Source organism: Aythya fuligula, chromosome 15 (genome assembly GCF_009819795.1).
Source record: "Aythya fuligula isolate bAytFul2 chromosome 15, bAytFul2.pri, whole genome shotgun sequence".
NCBI lineage: Eukaryota > Metazoa > Chordata > Aves > Anseriformes > Anatidae > Aythya > Aythya fuligula.
Window position 1 is genome coordinate 16276582 of NC_045573.1, and position 7556 is coordinate 16284137.

The following is a 7556-nucleotide window of genomic DNA, read 5'->3' on the forward strand; positions in this document are numbered from 1 at the left end:
GGAAAGAAAACAGATCTCTGCTGTCCTTTCTGATAGCCAGCTGAAGTTAAAACCTAGAACGAGTTCTACAGAAGCCAGCAGCAACCTGTGTCTGTTGGCTCACCTCCTGCTTCATGCTGGCATAACTGAGATGAGTTCACCAGCACAAGTGAGAGGAGTTTCAAGTGCAGAGAAGCATAGACCTGATAAAGCAGAATGGGGCCTCCAGCTAGGAAGCTGTGCATTTGAAAGACAGGGAAAGAGATATACATGTATGCAACAAAATAGTATTTATCCACAATAAATATACTTTAAAAACATCAATTAGAGCTTATTACACAACTCCTGCATCAGATATATTTCAAACAACTAATGATTATTAAAAACCAGCTTATTAAGTTATGTTTCATTAAAATGTTCTCACCTATTGGGCATTTAATTAGCACACAATAAATTATCCACCTAAATAGCAATTAGTTTCTTTAGTCAAGTGCATTAGAAGAACTTACATGTATTTATGGACTCTTAATTATAGTAGAGGCAAGAAACTCGGATAACTACAACATGTGCCTGCGTGCGTGTGCATCACCACTGCTGAAGTAATTGCAATAACAGGCTAGTCAGCAAAATTCAAAAGCCAGCCTGAAGTTCTCTGACAGATCAATAGCTACAAGAGCTTTCTTGATAGTATACGGCTGGCCCAGAACTGCTGAAGGAATGAAAAGTGAGGGCCCAGCCACGTGAGGGTTTATGAAATCAAATATTTTGGATTGCATAATGATACAGCATAAAGGGCAATGGTTACAGGGAATTGACTGGAAAAAAAAATGTTGAAAAAACGTCTATGTTACGTTTTGCCTGTTAAGTTTTTGAAGAAAGGGTGCATATGAACCACCAGGATCCTGACAAGACTTCCAAACAGTGGTCTCAGCTCTGGTGAGATGCAAATCCTCTGACTCTAGTAGGCTTGCAAGTGACCACCATTGTCAGCACAGAAAACATGAACACTGCACTGCTGCCACGACACAGGCAGTTTGTCACAAAGGGCACCTGATGGGAAAAGGCCTTGCTTTTAAATAAACTCCAAGTGCAGATCTGCACAGGAGCAGCTAGAGTGCTCCTGCAATGAGGTGCTGCCGGATATGCCAGGAGGCCAGCATGGAGGTGGCATCCTTGCCCCAGAAACCATGTGCTTGTAGATGCACCACTGCATGCCACGTGCCCAAGACCATGCAAGGCAAGGAGAATTTCATTTTTGCTTTCATATTGTTCTTGTCATCCTCTTCCCTCTACAACAACAAACCAAGTACTTATTTATTAATTTATGAGGAAAAGGCAAGGCTATTATGAACTTTAGCTACATCTCTACTGCAAGCTGAACTATCATGGGCTCTCAGCAGGCTGTATTTCATCATACCCTGTCTGGAAGACGTGGAGCACTTTGAAACCCGAGAAAATACCAAAGGGACATGAGGAGAAGAGACAATGTGGAGCAGAGCTGGGCAGATGGTGTTATGAGACAGGAAGGTGGCTGACAGATGACATTGACAGCCTGGACAAGGTGGGAACATCCGACAACAGCCTCCCGAGACACGAGCAAAATGGAGGGCCACGTGCTTGGAATACATTTATACATTTGTGTGTGTGTGTGTGCGCACGCGCGTGTGTGTGGCTGCAGCTAAGGTTCTCCCATCCGGCAGGCAAGGGGAGATGACAAGACAGAAATTTCTTCAAATGTTTTAATAAAAGATGGACACACTAAGGGATGGGAGGAAATCACATCCCCAGGGATAAGCATAACACTAAGAAATTGAAAGCTTCAAGTGAGGACTCAATCTTTTGTTCCTAGAGTGCAATGTCATACAGAAAACCTCAACAGCTCACACAAGAAACAGCTTAATGAACAGTAGAGACAACGATGACAACAAGTCCACAAGTCCCCTTAATTCAGGGGGGGTCTTGTAGACACTTTTTTTTTTTTTTTTTTTTAATCCTTTGCCCAAGTTTGAAAAGCTGGCCATGATGCTGAGAAGGCTAAATCAGAATACTGAAACCAGCACAACCCCTGCTGGCACTGAAGTTACTTGTGCTCACACCTCTGTGTCTTCTCCTGTCTACATTCTCCACCCTTTGAAAGCTAAACTAAGCTCAGTAAATACCCTATTTATAAACGCCCTTCATTACCCAATATTTATATCCTATATAAATTGTACATTCAAGGGCAAGTGTGTGTCCAATGACTCCTCCTTTAACCTAATGCTGACCCAGCTTAACCTAAGCCAGCAATTACCAAGAGCTGATAAGAGGTGTGGCCCCACACACACTCATGCCTTCAGGAAGCAGGGGTGAAAAAGCAGACAGCATTAGTTCCATGACCAGAACTTCTTTCTACCCTTAAATGAGAAGACCCTTTCATCTTCATTGCCTGCCCATGGAGTTGTAAAATTTCATCAAACTAAAACAGTCCCCAGGAACAAATACAAAGTACAAAAGGACACAATTGCCAAGTGTCATATAAACAACAAACTGATTTGGATGTAAACAATTTGGTAAAGAGAAGGATTTGAAGATCTATAAAAATAAACAGCCCCAGAACAGGCTGCAGACATAACTAAATCAGTGAAATGAAATATCAAGTACTGGCAGCCCACAAACACTTTGATGAAAATAATAATAGAGACTCAGTGGATGAAAAGCAAGAGAGAAAATTGGTCTATTAAAAATAATGGTGAACAGAATGAGAACCATGTAATGGAGAGAAGGGCATGTTACACAATAATTTAAAAATTTTGCCTTTATGTGAAAGGGAGAGAGACCTTCTAAGGCAGTCATTTTTTCTGCATCAGTTAAGGGTAAAGTGCCAGCCTTAGAAAACTAAACATCTCCAGACAATAAGCCAGACTCTCAGCCAGGCTCTGAATTTGGCACATCTACTTCATTCAATTTCAAAGAGGCACATGAACTTGAAACAACTGAGGAACTGGATCAGTATATAAAAATCCAGAATATGGACCATGTACTACATCTCTGGTTTATCTACAGAAAAAGGAGATCTGCTTCTCAGCAGCTCCTTGGGGCTGCACCTGCTTGCTATGGCTCTATGCACCCATGTGCCTCTCTGAAATAGAGTACAATGATAATAAAGAGCATAAATACGTGATGTATATATAAGAAATATACATCATTTAACCTGATACTTTGTTTTATTCAATTCATCTACCTTTTGGGAATTGCATGGAATATCTGATAACACAGAAAGTAAATAGAGAAAAGATTCTAGTTTCTCTGCTAACATACTCAAAAGGCCATAAGATATCATCAGAAGTGAATACTGTTGTTAAGGAGTCAGGATGGAGATGAATAACTCAAATTGCCATTGTCAGCTGCAGGCAAATGGCAAGCTCTGACTTCTGCATCCCTGCTCATTTCTGCTCCTCCTGTTACTTTATCCTCCCACTCACTGCTATTGGTATGTAAATCATGGCATGGTGTCTGACACCTGCAGCTGAAATGTCAGCCAGCATGAACTGCTGTTGATCCTCTGGACCCAGTGGAGACACACTGATTGACACTCATTTAGGATCCTGGGTTCTTCTGTCAGAGGCGTCCACTTCTCTGCTAATTGCCTGTGCAAAACCTCATACAATGGAGTGCGGAGCTTTGATCCTTGGTTAGAAAGGCACCAAAATATTTAAAATATGAGTTACTTTATGTATATGGCATGCTATTGTGGAATACTTGAAATCAGCAAAATGATGAAACATCTGCCTCATTGAAGAATGAAGGAGCTCTGTGCAAAGCAGCTGTTTAATTATCCAGCATGATGTGGTGTAACAATTTATACACCATACTCATAAATTCTGCATCAGCTCAGGGAGATGGGTTTCTGCTGGGAGCTAAGACATAAAACTAACCCAGACACATCTTGAATTGTCACATACAAGACACAGCTTTAACACACACACACAAATCTACGTACCATCAACCCATCAACATTTTCTTCCTACCTTCCAAGTAGACAGTAATCTTGAGAACTCATACATACATCATTTTTACTCAAGCTAGTCCAAACAAACTATTATCTTCTTTGGGTTACATACTTGCAGTGAATGTATTTATTGTAACTAAATGAAGGCTATAGCATTAAATTACCCTTCTCAAAGTTCATAAAAGTAATTGCACTAAATCTAGCCATAAGCTTCTGAACTGATAATGAACAGACTTGATGGAGGCTAGCTCCAGAATGCCTTCATAGGCTTTTAGTCTTTGGTAGAAGGGAGAAAGCATCATTGGAAAACAATCCAAGGAATTTCCAAGAAGAGTTAAGTACTAGAAATTACTATTTTTCCTATTTTTTTCAAATTATTTTCTCAAATTTCAGTGAAAGTAAATGGTAAAATGGGTGGAAACTCTGTTGAATTCCTATCCATTTGCCATTCTTTATGGAGCTGATGTAAAGACAAGATGGGTGTTTCTTGTATTCTGAAGCATTGAATGTGGTCGGTGAGTCAGAGAAGGTCAAAAGTTACCTGATGAAATTGCTTTGTTGACAATTATGGTTCAGCAAGTCCAAAATATCAAATATCAAAACAGGAATCTGCAGCTCTATGGCAAACCAGCCAAAGGGACCATTGTGACAATGGAGCAACACAGACAGCTTGAGTCTGGTGCATGGAAATGTTCCTTTGCATCATTTATTACGAGGGAAACAACCTATGAGTCCAAGAACCAGATGACACAGGTCTGACTTCCCAGGTTATTCACAAACACTTAGAGGCTGCCATTCATCCTGTATTTGACCCAAAATATTGAGAGCTGGTCTGTGGGAAAAAATCATGTAGTAATTCAAAATGCAACTACTTTTGGTTTCTGTGAACTAATTCAGGTTTACTGAAATGAAATCTTGTCTAGGAGGCTGTAAAGGAGTGACCCATCAGCAAGCCTAATGCATTTCAATCTCTCTCTTTGCAGACTTCTTGGCCTATGTGAACTGAGACGTGTCATATTCAGAATGAGCTTTACAGAGTTAGTTTAAGGTGTGGAGTCAAGTCACTGAGCATCACATTATCGTATTTTTAATATATACTTTATATTTACCGTATTTTCTTTAAAATACCTATTTTTGTTTAGTCATGCAGGATTTTGCAGTTTCTACAGATTCATGGGCAATTTTTCCTTTCAGTCAGAGAGACTTCTCCCCAAATATATTTCACCCTATTCCACCTATTTCCACCTATTATTATTTGTATCCCCGTATCTAAATCCACATGAAAATAGCATGGGACTAATATGTTTGACCACAGATCTTTGCTACAAGTTTTGCAAAAGGATCATATTTCCCTGTTCTGTCTATTCCCTTGAGGAAATGTACTCATTAATTTGATTTCCAGCTTTCATTTTTCTAAAGGGAACAAATGACAATTATTGTTTACTTTGAAGTGTGATCTTTAGCATGAATAATTCCCCCAAAAGAAACATCTGCTTCACAGATGAGTTGTGACAACAGACAATATGCTTCCATATTTTGCATTCATACATGAGTGGCAAAAGCTGGGACTAGGACTGACTGTCCAGCATCACAGTTGCAGTCACAAAAGGCCAAGATCACTTCTCAAGAGTGTTTCTTGACTTTTGAGGGTGTTTTGTAGCATTTTCTGATGCTTTGAAGTGTGGTTGGCCTCGATGCCATACCTTTGTGCCCCAAAGATGACATCTGCATACCAGCTACTAAACATTTTTTGGCATTTTGGAAGGTATCTAGACCCAGAATGATCTGCTCTAGTGTCAAGTGACCCTGGACATTAATGTGGACATGCATTTTGTCTCTGGCTACATTATGCAGTTTATATCCAGCACATGAAACAGGTTTCTGACAGTGCTCAGAAGTGCTTTGCTGGCAGCCATCAGTTCAGCTTGTAAAAGCTTCTTTCTCCACACCAGAATGGATTTTAACAACTGGACCCAGACCTAAATTCATTGTCTAAACTCCAGTCTGAGCTCCTCCAAGCTTTCAGGCATTTTAGCATCCTCAGCTGACATTTTCTTAGCTGTATTGTAGATCCAGACGCCGTTTTCATATCCTGAAGACCTGAACTCTCATTACTGTTCTTATTGGTACACATAATGCATTGCAAAATTATGATCAAAAGTAGATCAGGTGTGCTACATTGTGAGATCTTTATGAAAGAAGGAAGAAACAACATTTTCCTATTGTGTCCTCAGCGAATAGGTCAAGTAGCAATTACAAAAAACATTCAAGATACATATTAAGAAATGTAGCTTGTGAAAAGAGATATGGAATAAAGACTGCCTGAAGGCAGAGTGCTCTCCATCAGTGGAGATCTTTGAAGACAGGTCAGACAAACGACTATCAGGACTGGCACTGTTTTTCTGTTGGAGGATGAAAACTACTAGATGAACTACTGAGACCCTGGAAGTTTATCTTTACTAGCAGCACTGGAGGGATACAATTCAGGGGAAGTATCCTCCTGCAGGAAACTCCTCATCTCTCCTTGCATTTGCTTTACCATAAATCTGTCATTGAATCTTGAAAGCTTTTGCTCTCTGATGACTGAATATATGAGGAAGAATCTAGTGAGCATCTAGTGCAGAAGTGAGACTTCATCCCTAGCACCTTCAGCAACCTACCAGCCTCCAAACCATAAAAACCTTCCTGTTCCGCACTGCCCCCTGAAAAGGGCCTGACAGGTGATTAGAAATTTCTTTCTGATAAAAATAAATAAATAAATAAATAAAAATAAAAATAGAGGGGTGGGGGGAAAGAGAAAGAAAGAGAGAGAAAGAACAGATGGCATCTCTCATATGCTCTTTTCCTTCCATTCATGCTCTTCTTCCACAATAAAATGATGGATATTTTATTTTCAATACTAAGCTGAACAACTTGAGTATGAGAGGAGTATTTTAGAGCACCTTCATGCAAAAGTATTGCAGTTGTGGTTAAGAATTTAGATTTCTTATAGTTACTTTCCTTGAAACTTGCCAGCACTTCAATTGTAACTGTCAGCAGCTACAGCATGTCCCCAGGACTATGCAGTACAGGAAACACTGAGCCCTACAGGCTATGCTGAGAACGTGAGAGATCTGGAAAGCCCTCAGCTCACTAGAATTTGAATGTGAGTTTGTAACACATTCTGCTTCACCAGCAAATACTCAACATTTTGTCTTGTTTTAAGGCTTGTTATTTTTCCCCTCTGTTCTTCAGTTAGTGAGAAGTTGGTATATCTACAATCTATGACAGATGAAATATAGCTACATTTGAAAGCAGCAAATAGTAAAATGAGGGCATGGAATATGCACATGCACATTCTTATCCTTTATTACCAGGATAAAAATTGTGCAATAGCTTATTGTCCATAATAGAGTGCAAATCTTCAAAAAAAAAGATATTTTGGCTGCACTTCAATTTAAGACACTAGGAAACCTAAGTAATGCTGGTTTGCAAAGTAGTCCACCAACACAAGGAATTGCAAAGTTATTTGAAATACAAGTAACTAATTAGAAAGCAGCTAAACATACAGATAAGAAAATGCCTTCTTTTTAACACTCCCCATGATTCA